Here is a 12,154-nt window from a genome sequence, read left to right as displayed (position 1 = left end):
TCCTCTGTCAATAGCTGCACATTCCTCAAAGACATCAGTAGAACGAGGACTTTCATCCTGCAAGCTGTGACATATGGCATTAGTTTCAGGCTTTTGTTCCACGTTATTTTGGCATGTTCCTCTAAAAACAGAGCAGCTGGGTCACATGAGACCCAGAGGGACTGCAAAGAGTTTGCAGCAACCCAGAAAGTCACTGAGCTGAAAAGAAACCTGGAAGAAAGAACCTGCTCCTCAAGGACACAAAGATAAGGAAAGATAATACTTACACACCTTTATATTTCTGTAGTGTTTTGTACACCTACATTTGAGCTTTTTGGTTTGTTTGTTTGTTTTCCCCAAACTACCTGTTCTAACTTCTCCACAACAAAAATATAGATTTTCAGTAGAAACCTTTTTTTTTATCATCTCCCAGTTTGAAGGGACTTACTCATTTAGGATTAAGCTTGAATATTTCTCCATCCAGCAAAAAAATTTGCAATCTCACAAACATTTTTATGTGGACTTTTCCTGCAATTTTTCTTTTTCCCCCTAAAAATCCTTATAAGACTTAAAAATATAACATTTATTTCCCACTCTTAAAAAGTAATGTTGAGAAAAATAGCAATAATATCTTGAAAATAAAAATGCATAAAACCCCCAAAACATTTGGCCAAAACACATTCTGTGCCAAATAAGAATAATTTTTTCTCCAGAAAAATTGCTATCACTTTCTACTAGCTGTCATTTGTTAGATACATGGTTTGCATTACCCAGATTGCTTTCTGTATTGTAGTTTCAACCCTCCTCTTCCCTACCCTGCCTCTTACATACTTTGGAACAGTGGACTATATCCTCTCCTTGGTTTGGAAAGCTTCCTGTAGTTCATTCATGCTACCACAATCATGGAAAATAATCATCATCTCAGAGCAACTCCTTTTTCTGATCCTAATTCCTATAGTTAAAGGTTTGCCTGAAAGGAAATGCGTGAAACCAATGAACAGTTTTCACAGACAGATTTAAAGGATTTCCAAGTACAGAACTGCCAAGATCCCTCTGTGCATTTTTTTTACTTTAATTGCTGTGTGAGATAGCATAACTTTCTGATATTAAATATATAATATTTTTCAATTATTCTGTACTCCAGTGTGAACCATGAAGTCACTTTCAACTACATTTGCAATTTAAATGATGAGTGAGTTTCAATTCACTCATTCATACTACTCATCAAAGACCTACAACCCCAAGCACATTTCTCATTCTATTACTAAATTTAATATAACCTCTTTAGGTTCATGAAACATGTTCAGTTACAGGAATATATTGAAAGCATTACAATGATGAAAAATCAGCTTGCTGGGACAATGCCTAAAAATTTCTTGCACTCCTGTAGAACAGCATAAATAAATTTATAATATGCAATAAAACAGTACTTTAATTATATGCATCTTTAATTAAAAGCTCAGGGCAAAAAAAAAAAGAGTATTTACAAAAATTGGAACCAAATACAAGGCCTAGCAATGTTTATCAGAGAAGCACAGATTTTAAAGACAGAAGAAAAATGCTAGATTTTGTGATGATTTTTTTGTGATTATCAAAATATAAAAACATTGGTTGGAAGAGGCTTCTAGGGGTCATCTAGTTCAACAGTCCTGCCCAAAATATCGCTGACACTTCATCAGACCAACCACCTGGTTTCTGTCCACTGTGGTTTTCAGTGTTTCAAACACTGAAGCTTGAGCCACTTCCTACAAAAGATTATTCTCTTCTAATTTGCCCACAGTCCAGTTGAGCTGGCTGTTCCACGCGCCCTTAGGAGGAAGCAGGATATTTTTCTAGGAAGGTAGGATTTCCTGTGGATTTCCTGTGGTTGCCTTGCTAGAAAGGGGCAGCAAGGCAGCACTGAAGAAAAGGCATGCCAGACAGCTGGTTTTTCACCCATCAACACCACAGTGGTGTCACTTGTGAGCTGTCCAAGAGGTAGATAATATTTTAGCTGGTATGGCAAATCCACTTCCCCGTGGAGCAGAAAGCCAAACTGGCAGTGCTTGAGAGTGAAGACAGACACAGATCCTTAAAGGAAATACATGCTGGCGTGTTTGCACAAATGCACCCATTTGCCTTGAATGTATTTCTATAGACTTATTAATTATTAAATTAATAATTAATTTATAAATTAATTTATAAATTAATTATTACTCAGCATGAACCAAGCAGTCTTATAATCTTTATTTGCATTCTTACTTACATGGAATTTTCTCATTTGAAGTCTTCCTGTATTATGCTAATATGGAATCTGGCATAATTTTTCTCAGGTATTGATGATCAGAGTGAAAGCCAAACTGTCAAAGCACAATTATATTTGGGCAGGTCTCCCAACTATTTTGGTCTGGGTTGCATGCTAGAAACTTCTCTAATACTTCTCTGGATTTATTTCTCACTATTGCAGCAAGTGCACCATATCTGCATCAGAAATTTGCATACCAACCATAAAACTGAGACAAGAGAATCACAATACAGACAAAGTCTGCACACTGAAGAAGCTGTTTTGATGGAAAAGATTTCACTCTGGGAAAAAACAACCATCCAGCCTCAAAACTGGTTTTGATCAGTGAAGTCGGGGGAATCAAAAGGGAATGTTCCACAGTCTGGTCTTGCAACAGCTGTGCACACCAGCCCAGGCTCCTGCTCCCTGCTGACTTGTCCCATGCTGCATTAGCAGGAATGCTTGACTTGATGAAGCTCAATCTTTTGTAAACTTCTCTAAATATTTATCTTCGCACAAAAAACATCATCCTGTGACAAAAGTGAGATGGGTGTTCTTGGTGGCTTGAAGAAAGCACATGGTCAGGCAGGACAGACTAGAGAAGGGAGGGCAATAAATTGGAAAGATAAAAGAGAAATAGAGAGTGCTTCTCTATGTTAATACAAGAAAGACCTAATTCTGGGTCTGGTTCTACACTGCATTACTCACTTAAAGGCTTCCCCTAAAGCTGGCAGAAGGTCTGGAAATAAAATAACTCACTATTAAAACAGAAAGACAACTTTGATCTCTTTTCCTTTGGGACACAGGAGAAGAGAGTCTCTCTTCTTGCCCTGTGACTGTGGATAGCACAGACACATCTGCTTTTGGTGCTTCTGGAGGGAAACAGGTCCCTATAGCGTTGGTCTCAGCTCCAAGACTTCTTCATGCAACCTTGAAGAAAGAGAGGCACTAATGCTCAGTGGCTGTTTGACAGCAATCACAGAAAACTCTTCTAACTACAATGATACTTCCCAATCCATTGTCATGTCAGAGGCACGATCAAGAAGTGTAGGGGTTTGAATTTGGCAGTGGAGTACAAAAAGTCACTCAAAATGGCAGGCCTTCCTGGAGAGCAACTCTTCAATTTACTGTCTTGCCTGTTCCACAGCCTCTCAGCAAACATTATGGAAAAAATACCCCTAGAAAATGCACAGGTTTCCAAAATGCTTTTGGAGTCTTGTCTGGCTACTCCACAACTCGTTTCTGAACAAGCAGAGCTAAGGTCACCAAACAGAGGGACTACCTTAACTGCCAGATATATTTCACCCATACACAGAAAAACTTTCCTCACCAAAACTTCCTGAAATATCAGAAGTCCAAGAATCAGCTACTTTTACCAACAGAAAAATGTATGCTACCATATCATACGCAAAAAAGCCATGGTACTAATTTTATATGATTATTGTTTTGAAAAATCAACAAGAAAGGATTCCCAGTTTTATTCCTTGCTCGGTGATCTCCTCAGTTGCAGAGGACCAAGACTGGTGTACAGGCATGGCTGTAAAGGGTAAGCTTCATTTTCCAACAAAAATATGTGCACGTTTGATGTGCAAGTTTTACAGTCTTTAGCCTTGTGTGCTTTAGGATCTGAGGTCAATGAAGAAATCAACAAAAATGTGGCAGGAGGACATAAGAAATTATGGTAACTCAGAAGACATTTTACTCTTCAAGGCAGTCATCATTCGTCTACAGCACATGCTCAGGACACAGACTTTATTTTGCTGCCAATCTTCCAATCTGGCAGGTTACCACCTACCATAAACCCAAATCACAATTATTTAACTACCAAGTATCAGGGGGAACACAACATTTCAAAACAATATGATTCATTAAGAAAGCATGTTTTAAAACTGTGATAAGGGAATAGTTAGGACAGGATGTGTTTGATAAAGATGAGGCCAGGTTTCTACCTCTGTTTCACAGTTTCCAATCTAGCTCAGCCCATAGGAGAGTAATTTGTGTCACAGGCATAACAGGCTATTCAAATGCTGCCTAGGGCAGGAAATGAATTGCTGGCCTGCATTCAGTTCTTTGAGGACAAGTATCTACATTAAAGAGGAAAGTATAGGAGCATTTTCATTAGCCTCTTCCCAAGCAAGTGTCCAGCAGCTGGAGTAAAAATTGAAAAATAAATTGTCTATTTTAAATGGGTTATAATCCAAATTCTGGTCTCTACTGTCATCTGGAAAGATGCAAACAGCAATAATGCCATAAATGGGCCTGGTTGCTTTGTTCTCTACTGACAAATAAACATTTGCTTTAACAACAATGAATTGGACTTACTGAACCCTTAAAGAAGAATGTGGAACTCACAGTGAATTCGATGGTCATTTTGCCAGGTCTGTATTTGGCTTTCCAGCATAAACTTACCTATCTTCTCAAAAGGTAATATGGAGTTAAATAACACATTAAAATATTAAGAGAGATTGGGATTTCTTTCCTAAATCTTTCACAAAGGTGAACAGAATGTGTTATCTTCAATTTGAAATGCCAACAAGTATGTCATTACTGGGGAAAATGAGCAATTTCTGTGGAAATCAGTCGTTAAATTCAGCAGACCTTTTTCTAGAGGGGGTAACTACTAAGCTCTCTTTAAAACGCTTTAGCACTTCTCTCCAGCTCCAATTTTTTATCTTACATTTTTAGTTTCTTCTCCCAAAGACAGGACTGTATACAGCTGGGGTTCAGCTGAAGTCCAACCAGCTAAACGGAAAGAGATGACTCACAGAGAGCAAAGGCAGTGAATAAAATCTCCTGGATATATCAGTAAAGTCCATGAGGTGGAGGCTTGAGAATCCAGGAGATTTGGGTAAAATCTTTTGTGCTACAAGGCATCCTGTGTGTCTTTGATGAATCACTTGAGGCTGAATTCAGCTAAATAAATGCAAGCATTTATAGAATGAAACAACATTTTGAACTAGGTTTACTTTGCAGTCAATAGAGGGAAGCTGGGAATTCATGATTAAAAGAGATCAGATCCTTAAAAGAAATTACATCCTAAAAGTGCACATTTCTGTCTGATGACTATGAAGGAAGCTGAAGATAGTTTGCTGAGCTGGGGGCTTCTGCAGTCGCATGAGATGAATTCACATTTATAATTTGATTTTGAAACACACTTAAATAGAGAAGTATTGTGGCCAGATTTGTAATGTCTTCATGAAAGAGATATTTGCTGATAAATGCCATGAAACTTCTATTGAAATGGAAGATTTTTCAAAAGAACTTATACACTTGAAACATCTAGAAAATTAAAAAATACTTTCAGGTGTTGGAAATAGTCCACTGATCGGTATTTTGCAGCTCAGTAAATTAGGCATTTTTTCTACTTCCTCCCTAACTCGAAAAATAGGGATAGTTGCTTTTTGCTATCCTGTGGGAGCATCATGAGAATTAATAGAAAAAAAATGGCATTCCCATACTGCAGTAATAGACAGAAAAATTATCTGCAATGTATCCAGTATATGGACTTCTTTAGCTCAGACTGAAGTATTTTGAAGTCTGGTGCTCCTGGTGCTCTTTATCTGATGACTGCAGTGTCCTCACAGACCCAGTCCCTGACTAGGACAAATACATAGAACACTATGACTAAAAAGTTACACGAGGAGAACTCATGTAACTTGTGGCCTATTCCAAGTGCAGATATGCACTGAGTGAGTAGGGGAGGCAGGGAGACCCCAACTCTTGATCTAACTTTCAGCCCTGGACATGAATCACTAGCCAGAGTAACTCTAATTTTTATGGTATTTCTTACACAAACTGTGATAGTTTATGAGGAGTGGTGAGTAGAAAGAGTGCCTAACAAAATGTTAAAGCAAGGGGTTAAAAAGACAAAAGCAGAACCATCTGGTCACCAAAAAAAATCAACCCCAAAAAAACAAACAGTTGGCCAGCCTTACTCATACGGCAGCTCTCTACAAATACTCAAATACATCTGTGAACTTTACCAAAAACAGTCTCAAAATGAGTCACACCATTAAAGGACAAAGAACTCAGCAATATTGTTCTTTCTACAGTAAATAAGAGCAGGAAGGTTTTCACCAACATCCCTCTTGGCATGGCTTTCCACGTGTGCCATTAGCCTCTACAACTCCAAAGAGCTATAAGGTCCATTGTTGATTGTTTCTGCTGGTGAACAGGCAAAAGAAGAACTGCTGCTCTTTCATCAGAACTGCTGCTCTTTCATCAAGGAACTAAGTCCCAGTGTGTCTGGAGCCAATGCATGGCAGAAAACATGCCTCTTTAGAAGGATAAGTATTCTTGTTTCTTTATGATGATTCTATGTCCCCATTGAACAGGGTTATGAACAGGAACCCGAACAGGGCTACATGCAATGGCAGGGGCCAATATACACGACTGCATTGAAAAATAATTACATTATAACATACCTGAGGGCCGGTTCCCCGGTCAGCGTTGTTCCCTGTGCACTCTGGTCTGAACAAACTGCGAGTTGCTTGGGTGACTCCTGCCAGAGACCGCCCCAGGGATGCCCCCACCCATCACCAGTGCAGCCACTCACCAGAACTCCAGGCCCTGCTGCAGGGCATCAGCACTCCCAGGAAAGCCCTAAGGGACAGTCCTCGTGTGATGGCAACCTCTGCTCTGTGCATCTCCAGACTACAGGTAGCCCCCACAACCCTGTGTCCCACCTTCCCATCTGTGAACTGCGGGTAAGGCCATCTTCCTCTTTCTTTTGTGGTTAGGCACTGGAAAGATACCAAATGTTCAGGTATTGTGGTATTAGACTTGAAAAAGAAGGAAGACAGAAAAGAACGTCTATATGTTAAGGGTGCTATGCAAGAATATAAATACTTGCTAAATTACTCCAATTCTCTTATTGCTGTACTCGGCTGCTTCACAGACTAGAAAAAAAAAAGGTGCCTGATGTTTTACTAGAGCATTTGAGTGTGAAATAAAAACTCCAGCTGCACTAGGAAGATAAACTGCTTAAGCAAAACATATTTTGAACCATTTCCTCACTGTTTCATTATCCAAATAAAACACTGCCCACCACAGCAGTGTAAATGGCACCACAACACAGTAAGTAGAAAATACAAAGCCCTGGGGCATTTGGATGGTGATTTTAAAGAACTGAATCATCTTTAATATGCATACTAAGGGAAAAATACCAGGTTTCATCTTGAAATGTGAGGCAGAGTCGACAAAAGGCTGTAATAAGAGATATTCACATTACTGAAGTGTTGGATTAGTCAGTTTAGGAAATATACCCATCTGCTGTTTGCAAACCACTTGTAGGGTTTGGTAATTATCATTTTGTCTCCAAGAGGAATATTGACCTGCTTGCACATTTTGTGTCCTCCCATTAATTAAATCAAGCATCCACTAAGGGTTCAACCAGCTTGTACTTCACAAACTGGAGTCCTGCTGGCATTATGTTAGGGAAAAACGAGTTGTAATGACGTTCATTATCTCAGTGGCATTTTGCAGGCAGAGCATTAACAGGGAAATGGACTAATGTGAGGTCATTATGGAATCAAAGCAAATACAAATTAATTTTAATGCTGCTGTTCACAACACAGAGGATCAGTGAAGGCACTGAAGGAGAGAGGCTCAAGCAGCGGAATGAGGCAGAGAGAAAATGGCAAAAAGGAAATTTTAAGAGATGATATGACAAATTTGGCAACATGGACAGAGGAGTAAGATCTGGAGAGCAGAGAGAAAAGGAGGTATCAAAAAGGACATTAGAGAAGGGCAATTCGCTTGCACCTATGCCAACAGAGAATTAAACCAAGAGAAGAACTGCAATACTAAATTACTATAAATGCAAATTTTACCCCGTTTATGCAGCAGCTTAATCCAGTTTAAATATCTAACCATCTTCCTGGGATGAGGAAAAAGTACAGGCATGCATGTATGTACTGGAGTGATCTGATGGGGAAGCTGGTGAGCAGTCCTGGCACACTCAAAACTGCTCCCAAAGCAAAGGGTGAGAGTGTGATGGGGACCAGAGGTGCTTTGCTGCACAGCTGGTTAATGGCCTTAGGCATCCAGCCTCCTCCAGTAACTCAACTGGGCCTCCAAAACACACTATGAATGCAGTGGATCCAGACTCTGCTTGTTTATGTAGACTGCAGCTTCAATTTTTTAAGTTATACAAAAACACACAGATAAAATCTAAAAATAGTTACAAAAAGTACTTGACAATACCTCATCTCATGCTGGCTCCAGTTTCATGGACAACTATATAGCAAGGAATGCTAAAACTTATCTCTCCAGCTGTATACTTTTATTACAACCACGGCTAAGAGTCGTTAGGTCATTATTTGCAGACATTCATATTTCAGTGCCTAAGGACTGTTACCATGTACCACAAGTACCTCTTAAACAGAGTTTCAGCAGTCTACTGAAAATCTGGCCCAGGAAAAGCCCCATAACATTTTGTGGTTTTTTAACTACTAAGAAACCTCTAATTTAGATCATGTCCCTCAAAGATTCACACAGCCGATCTCCAAGGAAGAAGCTGCTAAATAATTATCACACACTCTCTTTTCTGTGAAGGGAATAATTGTTTACAATTACTGTACTAAACAGAAGCACACATTATGTACACACACTGACTGAAAAGATGCGTATTTTGAGAATGAGAATAAACAAAACAAAAAATCCATCTGGATGCAAGAACACCTTTGTAGCACTGTTTAGAAGACTCTCTTATTTCAAAGAGGTCAAACTTCTGCACCAATCTGTTTTGCAGAGATTTACAATGGATAACATGATTTTGTATGACAAAAGGCGGGGAGAGTGGTAAGTTAGTTGGTTGTCAGCTGACCAGGATCTTGACAAACTTATCATGGCAGTGTCGCAGCAGCAAAACTTTCAGTAGACTTCAGCAGTCAAAGCTGATCCACAGTCTACTGCAGTCTACTGAAAATGATTTCCAGAGTAGGATTAATCCAAGCATGTATCTGAACTCTGTTCAACAGCCAAACTCTGAGTTAGCTGTCTAAACTTCTGTACAGCTGACAAAAGAATGGGTGCTTTTAGGCTTTTCTTTCTTTTAGTAAGCTTGCCTCTTTCTGCTGACTGTAAAGGAAGTCTATGCTAATTGGCTCAGCTTTATATTAATTCTTCCTTCCCTCATTCCTCAATGACTCCTTTAGCATTAGATGGAGCATATGCACTTTGCAAAAGACATACACTGCATTATACTGGATATTTTCAGGCCAGCTTTTGATCAACCCACCTTTTTCACTACGGATTTTCTACAGTCTCCAGCAGGCAATAATGCTCTCATAGTTTCATTTTTCTGGCCTGATGTATACTTGTAGAAACTATTGCAATATCCTTCTGCAGGGACACTCTTACCCCCTGTGGCTACTATCATGATCACTGCCACCACAAGTCAGGGAAATCAGGGCTCTTGGCCATGAAACTGGAAGCAAACCCACAACCCTGTGTCAGGTGTCATGCCAAACTTTTACACAGGGAGAAACTTCAACAGGTATGGGAAAAAACAGCGCCTTCAGTCCCTTAATTCAAAATAAATTTTACTTATTTGCACAGTCCTTGTACCATTTGACCCTTTAGATCATCTGGCATCATTTAGAAATCTGCCAAGACAACTGAAAGCTGAGCCCAGCTGCAGTGCTCATCACCACGCTCCTGCAGACTGTGAGGCTTGGCTTCCACCTGCCCTGCAGCTCTTCTACTCACCCAGCTGTGTAAAGGGACAGTTACATCAAGTGGTCCTGGTTCTTATCTTCAGCCACCTTATTCACAAAAACCCTACTTAAAACAAAGGTATATGATGACAATGATGATGAAGGAAGGCAGTGGAAAGGAGCTCTTTCTGTTTAATCCATTTCTGTGCAGAAGCTTCTGGGGTTTTAAAATATTGAATATACCAGTTTTAGAGCAAATTTACTGCTTTTGCTTCCATTCTACAAGTATTTTTTTAATATATAGACAAGCAAGAAAAAGGTCAAATGGAGATTACCAAGTTCCTGCCTAGGCAGTTTTCATTGATCTGCAGCTATTTCAATATTTTTCTGTTCTGGCTGGAAACTGTTAAAAAAATTACATGGCATCTTAACTGGTAAAGGCTTTGTTGTTTTGTTGTTGTTTTTTTAAATAAAAGATAATCCAAACGGCTTTGCTGAAAATCAGTTTGCTGCACACTGTAAAGTGAGAAGGTAGAAAGAGAAGACAAACTTATATCTGGCATCTTACTGAAATGACAGTGGTTACAGAACTACAAAAAGTCCAGAGCACAGATAAAGATCTTTGCAGTGCAACATCTTGACCTCTCTCACAAGTTTATCCCCAGTGAGCTGCAGAAGTTAAAGGTTACTATACAGTAAACAGTGAGATGGTTCCTGTGCTCAGAGCAGCCACAGAGCTGTCTGGGACTCCTGGAAGAGACTAACCTGCCATTCAGAGAAAAGTGAATGGGCACAGATTAAATGAGTTCTTCCTATTTGACTTTTAACATTCATTTTGGATACAGCTTCTATTAGTAACCAGAACAAAGAAAAATGAACATCAAAATACAGTGCCACACTTTACACAGGTGTTACTCAATTTTTTAAAATATCAGGCTAATAAAATAAAAAAGCATTTTGGTGCTCCATATGGTGGATGCTATCCCATTGAAACTCAGAATCACCAGCTGGCTCCACTGGGCTGCAATATCAGTGAAATCCTTAATGAAGCTGGGAGACAGAATTCTGAAGAAGAATCTGATGACACATTATAATCGCCAATAATTTTTTTTTGCTACATAGAAAATTTGAAAACCACTTGAATTCAGTAATTGTGTATGAAATGCAGGACACCAAGGAACAGTTATTCCTGTTCCTTTACAGATAAGGCATTTATGGTGCTTCTCAGGGAGTCCTAGAAAATTTTGGCTACAGTATATTATAGCCTTTCTGAGACTTTATAACCCTCGCCAGCCAACCATATCTGTATCACACGTAACTATAGTGATGTTTATAAACAACAGCAAGAAGACAACTGAGTGGTAAGTGAAGTAATTCAATCAACCAGTAATGAGAGGAAGCTGAAATTAATATTATGGACAAAGGAAAAATAGACAACACAACCAGAAGATGACAAGTGAAAGCCAAAGAGGAAAGCTGAAACCACACAAAAGTGATACTTTAAAGAAGTGTTTAATCAAACACACAAGTCCAACACTCATTTTTTTCCCCATTTTGTGATAAAAGAAGAGTAATTCCAAAGTGTTTCAAAGACATCATGGGAGGTAAAGTTTCTGCAATTTAAGACAATATGGTAAGGAAAAAACTCTTTAATGTAAAACACAGTGAAAAGCTGATTATCAATTTGCCATAAATTTTGATTTGTCATCTTAAATTTATTTGCATTGAAAAGCATTCTTTTTTTCTTGTTGACTAAACTGCAGGGTCCTGCTATGCCAAAGCAGAGTTCCAGCTCGCTTTGTAAAAAGCTCCGTTGTCCATAAAACATTATTTTTGGACTGTGCTTTTTCTGATTTTTTTTCCATGTTCAGAATGTTTCTTTACCCACAAAGGCTGAATAAATTGTCATCTACTGTCTTTGAATTTTATCCAGAACCTACAACTGAAACTTTTTTGTACAGGTCAATACCAAATTCTTTTGTTTTCATAGAACTCCTTATGCTTGTGAAAATACAGATGGATGTCATCAGTGAGTCTGAATTAAACTGTGTCATTGAAACCATCTAAAATGTCAAGTAACATAAGAATTACAGTTCTGCATAGTTGCAATATCTGAACTTCCAGTTCTATGAAGTAGCAAGTGAAGCTGGTTGACATATAAGACTGCTGTGTAAATAGCCTTCATTTGGAGGTTAAAAGTAAAGAGAAACAAAAAATTCATATCAGCTTCTCATCTTTGTACCAACTGCTATGC

The 12,154-nt window shown here is 38.8% G+C and overlaps 1 protein-coding gene across 2 annotated transcripts in view; it reads right to left on the bottom strand.

The window, feature by feature from the left end:
• The window catches only part of RPS6KA2 (ribosomal protein S6 kinase A2), a 275,176-nt gene that overhangs the window by 94,269 nt on the left and 168,753 nt on the right, over positions 1 to 12,154 (bottom strand). The window lies entirely within an intron of this gene.

This window comes from Melospiza melodia, chromosome 3 (assembly GCF_035770615.1).
Source record: "Melospiza melodia melodia isolate bMelMel2 chromosome 3, bMelMel2.pri, whole genome shotgun sequence".
Taxonomy (NCBI): domain Eukaryota; kingdom Metazoa; phylum Chordata; class Aves; order Passeriformes; family Passerellidae; genus Melospiza; species Melospiza melodia.
The sequence above is the reverse complement of the archived record's forward strand: the minus strand, read 5'-3'. Positions and strand labels throughout refer to the sequence as shown.